Genomic DNA, 15,222 nt, shown 5'->3' with positions numbered 1-15,222 from the left:
ATTCACCTTCATCAAAATCGGTGGAACCATTTGAAAAATATGCGCAAACATAAAAAAATGAAAATCTAAATAACAGTCTTAGAGTTACTGTGCCTGTTAGAAAAGTATTCCGCATATAAATGTTTTTATTTTATCTTACATTACAAAAGAAAAACAGAATCGTGTATATTAATTTTATTCGAAAAGAGAAATAAGAAATAAGAACTTAACAAAATGTAAGTATAGACGACATTACGAAGTTTGTCCGGAAAGTATCGGAAACACCTTTAAATCTCCACGCTGGTGTTATTGTTCATCATTGAGCAGGTGGTATCCTTCAAAATAATGCTTATTTGATTGAATAACACGGTTCCAGCGATGTTTCCACTTCTCGAAACAGTCCTGAAACTCACTTTTAGTGATTGCCTTGAGTACGCTCGTCGCATTATTTTCATCCATCGTTTTGTCATCGAATCGCTGCCCTTGAAGTGGTTTCTTGAGTTTTGGAATCAACCAAAAGTCACAGGGGACTATGTCGGCACTGTACGGAGATCGTCGAAGCACTGCGATACTGTTTACCCAGAAAGAAGCCAATCACCACTTGACCAAAAATGAAGACGTTTTCTTCTCACTATTTTACCCAAACGTTTTGAAAATTTGAACGTAATATTCTTCATTGATTGTCTGACCTGTCGGTACAATACCTTCTCAATCGGAATAAACAATCAACGTTGACTTAACATCGCTCCGACCATTATTAAGTTGTCTTGATCGATTTCTTAGCGAAATTTTTTTTGCTCTGCACTAAACAATTTTGAAATTCGCACACACGCGTGTCATTTGTAAATTTGATGTTAAAAATTTCCATATTATAATTTTTGGTATTCCAAAGTCTTTTCCTAGTTCTCGCACAGTCATACGACGATCTTGTTCGATCACAAATCGCACCCGCTCAATATTATCCAATGTTTGCGTCGTCGAAGGTCAGCCAGAACGAGAATCACTATCAGCAAAAGTGCGGTCTCCTTTGAAACGAATATAAGCCGACTCTGAGATTATAAGAGCTCCATGGGTACCCACGAGCGAACTACACCAAACCATTTTTTTACGATTCTATACCAAAAATAAAGCGACACGTGTTGTTTTCTTTTTCCCTCAAACGCATAGTTGCATTAATAATGTACTTCTAAAACAGATGAGAAGTAAATTTAAAAAAATAAATTTCAACTCAGCAGTTCGTTTGTTATTAGTCGCAATCAGATAAAACCTTTACCATATTATAGAGAAATGATATTATACCATATTCCTTCAAATCTACATGCTCAAAAATGTGCAATAATGCATTTTTTCAAAGATTGTGCACTTTGTCGAAAAAGTGCATCTCATCAAAACTTCGATATATCTCAAAAAGGCCATTTTTTTGCCTATATTTTTTTATTGATTCATTGTGTCAATATTATTAAAAGTATATCAGTCTAATTTCCGATTTTTGCTTTGTTATGGAGAGAAAAAATAAAAAGAATTTTTTTCACTGAACGTCATGAAACATGTAAAGTTCTATAAATAAAAAAGGGTTTGAAGTAAAAAAAAATAATATCATTACTTTTATTTTTTAATAAATAGCATTTTTATTTTTTCTTTACTTTTTGTTCGCTTTGGTTTTTTTCTTGTGATTTAATAACTTTTGTCTTGTACTGCCGTAATTTATTATTCTTTCCTCTTTTTGTTGAAATTTTCTTTATCTTACGTCTCCTTGTAGTCATTTTCTTTATATTCTTCTCTACTCCAACCCATTGATGTACAGTAGTTCTAGAGCAATAAAACATTTGGTCTCTCCTTCGGATGGCTCAGACTTCAACATATGGCATTGCTAGATACCATCAAATTTCATTGAAATATTTCTCTTTTCTATTTTAGTGTTATGAAAATTTTCGATTTCTTCTGATGTCATATGTATTAACTGTATTGACGTAGTATATTTCTGAACAAGCTGAATAGTTTTCTACACATTGTATAGTGTCAATATCAGAAGAGCGTAAATTATATACCTTTGCATAATATTCTACCAAGCCTCCTAAACCATCAACGACACCTTTTCCATGGCCGGTTTCAGAAAATATCCATTTTTTATTTACTGTTGCTTTTTAAAATTCATGTAACTGGTACCGATTTTTGAAATAACTTGCAGCACCATCGGATAAAATAATGGTTGATTCAAGCTTGATATCGCATTTATTGAGTGCGCTTTCAACATTTTCAATTTTTGGCGTTACTATAACAAAGCATCGGCATAATCATATTTTAGATCATCGCTGACAACACCAAAAGTCTTCACATATTTTCTACATAGCACATTACAGTGAAAATAGAAACTTGCTTGTTTACCTAGTGGTTACCTTGAACGGGATTTTTTTAAATTAATGCCCGATTCTCAGCGAAATCTACGTGCATTAACAGAAGTTGAGAGTTTTTGGATGCTTTTATTTTTCTGTTTTTATTTTTAATGTTTGTACTTCCTTCATTCTTAAATGAGAAATAATTTTGATGGTATGTTTTTGAAACTCTTCTATGAATGTAAAAATAGATACCGTTCTAGTTTCTAAATTTCCCTTATTCTAAAGAGCATAAGATATTTTATTATGTATTTCATTATATCTCCGATTCATTAATTTTCAAATTTCAATAGAAATTAAAAATTAAAAATTTAAAAAAGCACTTGAGTAATTTTTTATGATTTTTTACCTCTATCTACGACAATATCATCTCTTCTATACATTTCTCGAAACATTGAAATTGAAATATAAAGAAGCTTAAAATATTTTTTAATAATTTTTTTCTTCATAAAGGTCATACGAATATTATGGTGAAGAATTTGATAAATTAATGTCTTGAAACAGAAGGAAGAAGACCCAATACACGTGACCCTAAAGCTGGAGTCCGAAATACCCAATGAGGGTTTATTAAACAGCGAAGCAATGCAGTTTCTCCCAGCAGTTTATCGGCCCTTCAACGTTGCCGCATTCACACACAAGACCGACTATCTAAACGTTCCTAGCCACATCAGGGCCAAACTCTAGCTTTGACTCACTGGATTCTGGGTCCTTTACCTATCTCCTCGCCTTGTCCAGTGCCCTTGACCAATACTTTATTCCAGTAGCCACGTCGCGTAATTTATGTATCATGTTCCTGTTCCCACCAGCGTTATTGTATCTCGACTTATCTTTACTGCGATTTTTCATACTCGTGTTTTTAGCTATTTGTATATGTCATCTGCTGTTATTTTACATATATGTTCTTTGAGATTGGCTCTTATGTATCTTTATTCAATTGTTTTCATTGCGTTTCTGTCTTTGCCTGTATTTTTCTATTGTAGCGACACGGGGTGCTACCCTCAAGTTCTAATAAAGTCTAATCTAATCTAATCTAATCTTTTCAGGTAACGTGCACATCTTGTAGTTCTTATTACCTGTTAGCTTTTTATTTTGTAAGATCACTAGTCTGTAAGCACTTACATTGTTGTTAATCTTAATTTCTATGCGACAGATTATTTCATGTTTTCCTTCCTAATAAAATTGCTTTTGAATCAGTTTATGAAACTCTAACTCATGTTATTATTTAAACGCTATTACATTTGTGGTATGTAAATAGTATACTTGTACCGATATCCCTTTTTTTGCGCGCGAATATAAGATTCAGAGAGAGCCTATTCTCGAATGCATCTACTCTACCGGCTGGGATCAAATCTCCACAGAAACCGGCTGGACTCAGTTCTTTGCATATTTCTTTATTTATAATTTTATTTATAATTCTATTATCTATATAAATAGTTTTTTTGTTCAGTTCTAAAATCCTGTTTGACGAGTTTCAGTCAAGTCACACTAGAAATAATGTACTTAATAATCGTTTGCATTCTTTATTTAAAAATAAAGCAATTATTACGGCTTTGTTAGTTTTTACATTCTTAATCGTATATGCAAGACAAAATTATTTATTTCCATAGGAGTAATACGGAAATATATATTAAAAGCAATGTTTTTGGTTTAAATTCGAGACTCAGAATGATTTTTCGTATTTTTTAATCTCTATTTGTTCTTCGGTATCAAATATAAAATAATAATATTATCAGAAAACGGAAAATCACAATCGCTGTGCATAAGTACGTGATACTAAAAAAGAGAATTATTTATCTTATTGTGATATTATTGGTTCAGTTGAGTTATTCAAATATCTTATTTATGTGTTTATCTTTTAGTACAAAAATTTAGGCCGGGAATTCCAGATCGACAATAAGAATTTCGGGCATAACCCTTTTACAAAGCTTTCTTGTAAGTACCTAGTAAAAATAATATAAGACCAATGTACGATTCACCCATTTACGCAAAAAGCTTATTGTTTAAAAGACAACAAAATCTATCTCAAAAAGTTAAATCCACCTTTGTTCGCGCTCTTCAATGAAAAAATAAAATTAATAGTGAAAATAAACATATAAAAATATATATTGATACTAAATATCTCAAAATGAATGCCATAGATTCACTACACACTTCTCTCTCAGCGCGAGATTTGACTGAATCGACCAAATCATTTTTCGTCTCAATTTTAATCATCGCAATTTTCGTAAATTGTGTCAAACTAGTCATTTAGCTCTTGTTTTAATTCACATAGTTGAGCTCAAAAAACACTGATAATAGTTCTATAAATGTGTGATTATTGATTAGGATGGACGATCGGAATACTTTCTTCTTGCAACATTCGTCAGTAACGATATAATCACATTATTAATAAAGTCGATCAGAGAAGTTAACATTTTACCGAATTAGCGATAATAGAGAATTTGATTGATTATACAAAATAATCAGCTAATGATAATAACCCAATGAACCATATGTTTTATAAAAGTACGTTATTTTATGGATGATTTTCATTATGAATATAAATAAACGTTATACGATAATGTTAAATGATGCGAATGACTTTACAACCAGATTTTTTTCATTGTGTGACAAAGTGAGTCACTATGACGATTGGACATTGTCGATAAGATCTGCGGAAATATACGACGAAGAGTGAAAAGAAGAAACGCGAGTTAATTAGTGCACTTTACGCTTACATAAGTACCTTAGAGCCGAAGGTTCACAAATAATTGTCCTGTACGTTGATTACAAGAAAAGCTATTAGCTTAAAATTTCACATCGACGCAAGCATTCATTAAGGAAATGAAGATAATTGCCCAGATGTGCAGTTTATCACGCGCTCCGGAATAATGAAAGGCTTCTCATTAAACATAATAAATTCGTCGAATTTTTTTGAGCGGCAAGCTGGCACTGGATGTTTGCGTTGGACTTGTGGAATCCGTAGACGATTAATCTTACGGCGACGGTGGCGCGCGCGCTCTCCAAATTAAAAGAAAATCAAGGGGAAAGTCCAAGATGTAACAAAGATAAGTTGCGCAGATAGTGCCCGCGGCTTGGGCATCATTGCCACCTGCGCTATTGACTGGCGCGCTGCTGGCGCTGCTTTCGCCCCCTTTGAATTCTAATTAGGAGCCGGAGCCGCTCGTAAATCAAAACGCATCTTCTCTATTTTCCGGCCAACTGTGCGTCGCACATCCGCGTGTGATTGCTCGCACACGAGGCTCTCGAACTTTGCGCTCGTGCCTCGCGTGCGCGCTGCGCGCGCTGTGCGGCATGCTCGCGCGCCTGCAGCTGGTAATGTACACTGGCTTGCGGGGACGACGACGACGACGACGACGACGACGACGAGCCACTCCGATGCGATGTCGCCGGCGTTTTTTCCCCGTTTCCTCCAGCGACTGCATGCGACTGCTATCTCTTTCGCCAAATCTCGAGATTGAACTCGAGGCTCGAGCACGGCTCGCGGCAATTGCCGACGGCAAGAGAAAAGCGTTGCCTCTTTCTTTGTACTGATCGATTGGCGTGGACTCGGAATTGCGACGGACTTGTGAGCCGACAGTGCGAGGAAATAAGAAAGTAACGGTGAGAAAAGGACGCAGTGTCGCGAGCGCATTCAGTAAAGCAGCCTGAGACGATGAAGACGAAACGATAATCACGTCGTTTGCGCCGCTCGCGCGCACTGACAGCCTACTGTGAAAGACTTGTCACTATTTATAGCTTTCCATCCTACCTTATGCATAACGGCGCGAGTATTAGAGAAAAAGAAAGCAGCTTTCCACATGGCGATTTATTGATTTTCAGCTGCTTCAGTGGATCGTTACTCGCAATGTCGTCACACAATTAACAGTTATCACCATTGTCATCATCGAAAAATTTCGTTCGTCTCTTCCTTACGCAAATACGAACGATGCGAGAAGAGCGCTGCAAGTTTCCGATTTCTCGGCAAATTCTCAAATACCACTTCGTTTTCTTTAATGTCACGCATGAATGTTAACGCAGTGTTGATTTCCTCTGCAAATGCAAATCCCGGAATGCGGCTTGAAATTCAAGTAGGTTTTCGATAAAAATAAGCCATGTTAATTATCCTCGTAAATGACAAAAGCTAATCAGTTCCGCTTATTATTGCGAGCTATTAAGCAATTAAAGTTTTCTCCAGTGGATAAACGTTTATATAATTCCAATAGCCGTCGTGGAATGCCGAGAGTTGTTGGATTCGTAAGTGCAGTAGGTTCATATCAGAGTCTCCGCAGAGCCCCTTGAAATAGCTTCGTTCGAGGTCCGCAAAAAAAGTGTCTGCGCATTCGAATAAATCGCTAGAATGCGCTTCAAATGTAATCTTATCGCCGTGAAAAGTTGCGGTGCGATCGTAGCGGAGGCTGCGCAACCGACGATTTTGCCACTAAGAGTCTTCCACCGAACAACTTTACTTATTTAGAGTGCAATTTCTGATTCTCTTAAAAAATTACTGCTGTTGTTTGCGCAAGCTGGCCAGAAAGTAAGAGTTTCCTCTCCGAGTAGGCTCTTTCAATCTAATGAGAATTCATTGGATAAATATGTGTGTTCGTGTATGAATTTGTAAGAGAAAAACCAAACTAGTTTTCCTTTTAATTCCTAAAAGCTTTGGCTTTAGCTTTAGACAAGTTATGCACATCAGCTTATTTTTAAGAAACTCGCGATATCGTCTATCGATAGTAAATCAGAAAATATGGTGCAGATATTAGCTAATTTGATTCTTCGTTAGTTTCATTTGAATGGTAATTTAAACGTGAATATAACAGGCGTTCTACATCTCGAACACGCAAGTTGCAAGTGGTTATATTTATCACGGTATTTTTTATACTTTGAGGGGAAAAAACGGTAGTAAACGAACGCCAAGCGCATGCTTGCAGTGGAGATATTAATAATTGAGTAGAACATTAATTTAGCAAATGTCCAGAGAGTCAGAAAAAGGGGCCCTAATTATCATCTCGAGAATGCTTAATTAAAGACACATGCTCAGGCTCTGCCGCGACGACTGCATTCTGCGCGCGCGCGCGCGACATCAAAATAGCGCGGCGCGGCGGAGGAGCGAAAAGCGCGGCGATTAATAAACGATCGCGTGCTCGAGATTTTTCGCGAGCGGATCGCGCCGATACGCACATCCGCCACGGGAGACTTAACGGAAAGTATATCGATGCTCCCGTTGGGATATTTATCGAGGCGCGTCGTCAACTTTTTATTCATCTCTCTCTCTCTCTCTCTCTCTCTTTCTCCCTCTCGCCTATCGCATGAACTGGATTTCGCGAACGCTCGCTCTCCTGCTCGTCTGGCCTTGATGAACGTCCTGCTCACTGCGCCGAATTCGCGATTATGGCGGCGTGCGTTGAAAAAAAGCTCGTTTCGCCGCAGCGCGTTCCCGACTGATGAGTTGCGCTAGCAGATGCGCTCTGCCGCTAATTGCTTCTCGTCTCTCACTTGGTCCTCCTTCTCTCTCGAGCACGCGCGCGCGCGGTCTGCTTTTCTTGCCGTTTTCACAACGCTTTTGTCAAATCGCCGAGCGAGCCGCGCGAAAAATTTCAACGCCGCGATTTCACTGATGCAATTTCCAAAACGAATAAAAACTAGCCGGTAGCCTGCGCGACTCTCATTTTGTCTCGCTCGTTTTTCGCGGCAGTCATTTGAGATAGCAATTACATTTAATTGCTACATGAACTCTAGTTTCACGCACACGCTGACCGTTATTTTCTCTGGTCTAACATAAAAGAAGCGAAATAGCCAAATGAATTTCCCGATGCAATTTCCTGTTAAATGGAAATATATAAGCCAATCGCTATCGTTTCTTACGTTTGCATATCGATTACATTAATCATAGGCCACTATTAGACTGGTTCTCCTCCTGCGTTCCTCCTACTTTGGACACGCCATCTCTTCTCCGACGAACGTACGAACGTGTAGCGCGGAGTAAGTTGAAGGAATGTCGTCGCGTGATTTGCAAAAAAAATGACAAATGTTGAACCAGCTGTGCATAAATAACCGCGTGTACATCGTTTATCGCGACATCAAGAGTGCTTACGATTATTAGAGTTTTTCGAGGGAGAAAATACCAAAAGCAGCCATAAACAAAGCCGAACATTCTCGTTCATCCACGAAAAAGTCGGTTGCCGGGAGAAGCGAGTGGAAGTTTAACTGCACGCAACTTTTACAGCTCTCGTTCTCTCGTGCGGCGTGGCGCGCGACGCGCACGACCGGCCTTCATCATCTCGCCGCGCAGTCACTTTCTTTTTATTATTCGCAACAACAAGAGGCCCTGCCGTGCATTGTAAACTGCCAACCTTCAAAAGTAGGATGCAATCGCGGCTTAATTATCCTCGATAATTCGGTGGATTGCGTGCTAATTGCCAGGGATCGCGAAGCAATAATTGGCAATACCGAACGCGATCAAATTGATTCGCGTACACGAAAGCTGCTCTCCCTCGCAAAGTATTATATCCACGACACGCCAACGCTGTTAATTATCGATTATTAATGAGTCTCACTTTTGCCAATATCCAGGCCTTTCGCAGAAATTACAATTCATTACAGTGCGCTTTATTACTTGAGCGTTAATGAAATCAAGAGAGAGAGAGAGAGAGAGAGAGATGAATGGTACTACTGCAAATATTTAAAGACCAGTGAATCGCCATGAACATATGCTTCGCCTCGGTTACAATTGCTTTTATGGAATTTTACGCAAACAGAGCATACATTGAAAACGAAAAATATCCGTTCAATATTCGACGATGGTTATTTACTAAGGGTTCATTCGAATATTACAGTACGCCTCAATTTTCCACTGAGAATTTCCATCCCGAACGCACGGACATTAAATAACTCTCTGATAATATCAGCTCACCGAGCGCTTGTAAGTCCATTAAAAAACCTAACTGTCTTTCCTCGTGAAAAGTAAAAAAGAATGAAACAAGAAGAGCGTTCGTCCGTTCTCAAACTTGCTCTATACTAAAGTATCCGATGCAAAAATTTCTAGCTCATCTCGGTAGATAATTTATATGGATGGCGCGTCATCAGAGCTGAGAGATTTGGTTTGTCAGCTCGCAAGGAAGTCCTCGTCGCAGCTGCAATAAAGCCTCGTTATGACCGGTCGCAGATGAGTGTCCCTCGGAGCCTTTTTTTCTTCTTCGTGTTTTTCAACATTCAAGCCTGAAGCGTTATATCATTGGAATAAATTACGCATACATGCAGTGTGTGGCTTGTTAATTTTGGAGAGACTTTATATTCTTGGAGGGGGCCGGGCTGGGGGGAATTAAAAGTCGCACAAACGTCCTTCGCGTATGAAACTCAATATTCATGTTCTCGCGAGAGAGAGAGAGAGAGAGAGAGAGAGAGAGAGAGAGAGAGAGAGAGAGAGAGAGAGAGAGAGAGAGAGAGTAGAGAGGATAGGCCTCGGTCGATAAATCAAGTTGCTGCTCATTTTTGAATGCATTCCATCGCAATCGCGTATTTCACAGTGTCTTTTAAATTCTTTTGGGAATTGGTTAGGACTGCGAGGCGCAGATCTACTGCCGAGTGTGACGGATTTGCTCGCTCCGCGCGACAGCCAGAGCCTACGTGCAGTCTATACCAAGTATATTGGAGGCTTGAAATATCGCGCTGAAATCGGCCTAGTCCATCGTTAGATAACACTATTCGAGAGCGACGCCGATCAAAATTTAATAACTGCCTGGCAGAACTCGGGCCCACTAATAACCAGTCCTAAATCACTTGCGGCGTTTTTGCTTTTCTTGCTGTTCGCAAATGAATCTCGCCAAGACGAGTTAATAAAAGGCCACGGTGGCAGCTGGATGGCAGTGACACAAAATAAATTGGAGCTGCCGCGTACGCAGCTATGTAGACGCAGGAAAAAGCAGCATCGAGCGATTAAAATTTATTCGGCCATTTGGCGAACAAAGCCGGGCACGCGTGGCTTTTTTATTCGCTCGAGCGTACAGGGCAGAAAAAAAAAAGGAAAATGAGGAAAAACAAGAAGGACGACAACAACAACAAAAGCCATTATCCCCCCGGCTGATCTGGCGTCGCAGGCCGCGAGAAAGATAGAGCAGGTCTCGACTGGTCGTCGGTCTTTCGGCCGGCCAGCCAGTAGCAGCGGCAGCGGCAGCGGCAGCAGATCGGCTATCTGGCTGCACAGAGGCACATTGTGCTGAGCAGGCGCGCACGCACAATGCGATCGAACGTTGCCGAGAGTGCAGCGGCGGCGGGCGGGGAGCATTGAAAATATCGAAATCCGATAACGGTACAGCGGCAAAGCGTAACGGCCTGAATAATTTTCTGAATCGCGCGACTGCGCTTAGAGGCGCTCAGCTGCGCGGCCCCGACCGACAGATATATATGCAGCTCCGTCTTCAATCGTCATTAGGCGCAAGTGCAGGCGCTCTTATCTGCGCCCCTTTTATCCCGATTGTTATGCGCGCGCTGGCAAGCGACGCCACCCGTTCTATCGGCGATTCATGCGGGCCTCCGCACTCGCATTCTTCGCCCGCGCTCGTTCGCCAACTCCATTGAAAGCGCCCATACGTCGCGACGTGCACACCGACATTTGCACTTCTGCCAGACAGATATAACGACGTCTTTCGCTTGTCTTTTTCCCTTTTTCCCCCTTTTTCCCTTGCTACCCCCGACGCAACTGGGCGCAACAAAAACCAACGGCTCGCCCGAGACTAATGCACTTCATTAGCACAATCTGCGATCGAGCGCCGGAGAGTCATCGCTTCACTTCCTATGCGCAAGTTTCTCAGGCGGCGCGCTTATCGCTATTAGCCTCTTCTTTCTTTTGTTCGCATAAATTTCAATGATGAAATGTATTTGATCGCGCGCTGCTGCTGCTGCTGCTACGCCACTGAACGGCCGAATGTCCCAGTGATTAAGCTAGCGCACGTGTGTCTTACGGTTCATTAATCGCTCACAGCCATATACGCGATATACGCGAGCGAGCGCTGCCGGAAACTGCAAATGTCACACGTTCCGCGTCTTTATATGATTTATCCGATCCAGTTGCCCCCTCACTCGTCTGGCTACTTGGCGCAAATCTTTATCCGATTCGTCGCATTTATTCGAGTAGCAGCAGACATTTTCAGTTGGGCAACGATCAATTGGAAAATTGGGCGCCAGTGCAAGCGCCACTTTTGTACTTGCACCAAGTTTCTAACGGTCGGACGTAAACCGATACGAACGGCAATAGAATCTATATTTGGTAGGTTGCTCAAGGTTAATACTCGCAAAAAGCATACTGCACGGCTGCGAGTCGTCGACTCGTTTTATGGTTTCATGTGAAATAAGCGGGTGCGCGCGCGGCACTCGCAGCAGCCCAGGACCCGGAGATATTCAAATTGGAAATTGATAGCGCGGCACGCTCGCGCTGCGTTTTTGCGGATGCTGATTGCTGAAACAAATTAGAGGATCGTAAAGGGAAGCGGCATAAGAAACGGCGAGCAGAGGGAACAAAAGGGAATGTTAAGCAGGTGTCGGCGAATAAGGCACCTTTACGTAAATGGTCAGCTCGCGAGGCTTTTTACGCGTTCGGCTTGCTCGGCAAGCGCGTCTCCGAGAAGCTTGACTGCTGCTTCGAACGGACGGAGAAAGAGTAGCAACGCTCAAGATCGACTTACTCGTTTCCGAAGTGCTGATAGCAGCGCACGCTGGTCTTGAGGATGCCCTCGATGTTGCGCTCGACCATTCTCATGGCGCTCGACGGCGCGGCCTCCTGACGTCGGATGTCGATCGCGCAGTCCCGCGTTCTCGTCTCGGTTCGACTGAGAAACTCGACGCACTTCTCCGTGGGACTGGCCCGCGGGCTGGACAACGCGGGCAGGCAGGCAGCCTCGGCACGCTGGCCCCTCAGAAACACATCGAGGTAGTGCTCGTCGGCGGTCTGCTTGCCGTGGCCGGTCGGCTGCTCGTCGCTCGTGTTCATCGCCGGGTTGTCGACGCCGCTGTACTTGCGCGAGTAGAGCTTGCGCAGGTAGGCCTCCTGCTGGCCGCGGGAGGCCCAGCAGCTCGGCTGCCACCAGCGCTTCGAGCCGAACAGGCCGCTCGTGCGACGCTTTAGCGCCAAGTTGGACATTATCGTGTCCATGGCGCTGCCGCTCTTCTTTGGATTCTCACAGCTCTCCGGCTTGCCCAGACTGGGCAAGCCCACCTGCTGCTTCTCCATAGTCATTTCCTTCTTTCGTCTCGCTTACTTCACCATTTTTCACTCGGTCTTTCCCTCGGTACTACGGTTTGTCAGTTTGCTGCGAGTTTGCGAAAGCTTCGACTCTTCGACCCGATACAGAGACTAATGACACGCCGCGAAAACTTGAGACTCGGGTGAGGCATCGCTGCCGCGCGAAAGAAAGGCCTCGATCCAACTTTTGAGGAAAACTTCTGGTCCGAGACTTGCGAGGCGCATTAGCGCTTCGAGGATCGTGCACCCTAGCGTATGAAGTTTTCAATGCCAGGTGATATTCACGAGCCCCGAGTAAAAAGCCCTGGAAGGCGTAAACAAGTGTGAAACTGGTGTTGTATCGTGCGAGTGCAACTCGACGGCGCTCGAGCTGAGAGAGGCAAAAAGCGCGCGTACAATGCGGCCGTATCAAAATCGTATAAAGCCATTCGCGTACCATACGGAAGAAAGGCGCGCCCGTAACGAGCCATGTCCCCGCGGAGATGAGCGAGCAGTGGCATTAAAGCAGATGGCGCTTGATACTTGGCCAATCGCGCAGGTGTTTTTGTCGAATTATTCGTAATTACGGGCGACAGTTTTATCCTGCCTGATTGCCGGGATCGCAATCAAGCGTCGGCAGCGAGTTCTCTCCCGCTGCCGTGCAGCTGCCTCCTGCAACGCGCCCTCCGCGTAGTTGGGCATTTTCGGCTTCCGACGCTGCACTGCCCCGTCCGCTCGCTCGTCGCTACCCTACTGCCCGCGGTACTGCGCGCCGTTTGGATCCTTTTGCGATTCCATTTCGAGAATCGAACCGACGCCAGAAGCAGACGAGATGTGAATTGTTTTTATTTTCTACTAACTTGCGTGGAAGCCGATATTACAGTTGATTGGCTGATCCCTATCGCCGATATATATTTCGAATAAATCATTGGTTCGTTGTTGCTTTTTTTTCATCGGTATTTTCATTAAATTTCAAATTTATTACTCTACCTCTGATCATCCAAATAATTTCCATTTGCTGCGGCTGCTTGTTTCGCGTCATGTTACTTTATTTAAATTAAGAATGCTGCAAGGCTTCGAACCCCGATAAAGCAATCAAAGCCCCGAGTTGAAATTTAATTTTCCATTAACTGCACTCGTAACCGAGGTGAATTATTAATTGGAGGAAACTATTGATTTGTCTTTGGGCAAAGTAACACTGAGAATGGAAGAGCGTGGCTTGCGCACGAGATTGCCGATGCAACGTGAGAAAATGAAGGACGAAAGAAAGCGAGAGTGACGTGCGGGCCAATAAAGCCCACGGAAAAATGAAAAGGTTGGTTTTTCTACGCGCAGGTGACTGGAGCCAGGTGAATCCAATCGGCGAGCGGGAGAGCTTGGCGCGCCGCGGCCAAAGGAATTTTAATTGGTCGACGCGGTAGCTCCTTCGGGAGCAGCACTTGTGACGAGTCAAGAAGTAAAAGGCTCCGCTTATCCCTCGTCTCTGTACTCGCCTCGCACTCGTGCTCTCGTTTCTCATTGCAACTCCGATAAGCTGAACGCTGGACTATTTACGGAGCAGCGAACGAGGCGAGGTGTCGGAAGACGAAAAATAGAGCTGATTAGCCGTGAGGTGAACGTGGACGGGGATAGGGGGAGGAGAAGAGTGCCGTGGCCGCGGGTCGTCGGATCGCGGTTCGGGCTCCGGGGGCGAGAGACGAGAGCACGCGATCGCGAGCCAAGGCGCGGCGCGGCGCGGCGAGGCGAGGCGAGGCGAGGCGAGGCGAGGCGACACGCAGCAACGGCGCGGTGGCGCGGCGGTGGAGAGGGAGGAGCCAGGTTTTATGTATAACCGGTAGTACAGAAAGAGAGATTAACGTTTTAATATCGGCAAGCGAGAGCAGCGGGGAGAAGATGCTGAGTCGCTGGCTGGCTGAAAGAGATAACGTCAGCGCCGGGCTGTTATTAAGCCTCTGATCTTTTATTCCGCGTCACCGTTCCGCGAACTGCATCTAGCCGCATAGAGAGCCAGCGAGCGAGACGCGAGCGCAGAGATAATGATATTTATTATAAGGACGAGAGAATCGAAGGACTCTATCTTCGGGGCGCCTAAGTGCTATCCTGTGCGAGAGCGGCTGTGCAAACAAAAACACACGGGCACGCCGCGTGCGCCGATCCACGTGATAAAGGGCCGCGCGCGCTGCGGCATTTCGCCCTCTTATTGATTGTCGATGCGCGAGATAACGCGGCCGAAGAGCAAATAGAGGCTTCTCCCCTTGGACCTTTCCGGGCCGGCGACGCCCGACGTCCTCGCGCCGATTCCGCCGTCAGCCGAGGCAGATCGGACTTCGCGGAAGCGCCGGAGCACAACGCGGCTATCGGTCGGCCGGGCGCGAGCCCAACGGCAGCTGGATCGTAAAGCGGAGCCCTCGCCCGCCGCTCTCGTTCGTTCGCGCGCGCCCGAGGGCCCTTGACTCGCGATTTTTTCGCAGCCACCTATAGCGGCAGCGGCATTGTTCGGCGCTGCCTGCGCGCTGCCTGCTTTCTCGCGCGTCCTTGGATCCTTGCCTCGGGGGCTGGCCTCTATCATTACGGCCCGGCGATTATCTTCCGGCTAGCTCGCCAATCTCTTTTTATCGCGAGCCCGCAGCGGTTGCCCGCGAAAAATTAACAGAA

The 15,222-nt window shown here is 44.1% G+C and overlaps 1 protein-coding gene across 5 annotated transcripts in view; it reads right to left on the bottom strand.

Moving 5' to 3' along the window:
* The window catches only part of LOC131663696 (prickle planar cell polarity protein 3-like), a 120,532-nt gene that overhangs the window by 11,945 nt on the left and 93,365 nt on the right, over positions 1–15,222 (bottom strand). The window lies entirely within an intron of this gene.

This window comes from Phymastichus coffea, unplaced genomic scaffold (genome assembly GCF_024137745.1).
Source record: "Phymastichus coffea isolate CEN01 unplaced genomic scaffold, Cenicafe_Pcof_1.1 PCOF00038, whole genome shotgun sequence".
NCBI classification, from domain to species: domain Eukaryota; kingdom Metazoa; phylum Arthropoda; class Insecta; order Hymenoptera; family Eulophidae; genus Phymastichus; species Phymastichus coffea.
Note: the sequence above shows the minus strand (reverse complement) of the source record. Positions and strands in the feature narration are given on the sequence as shown.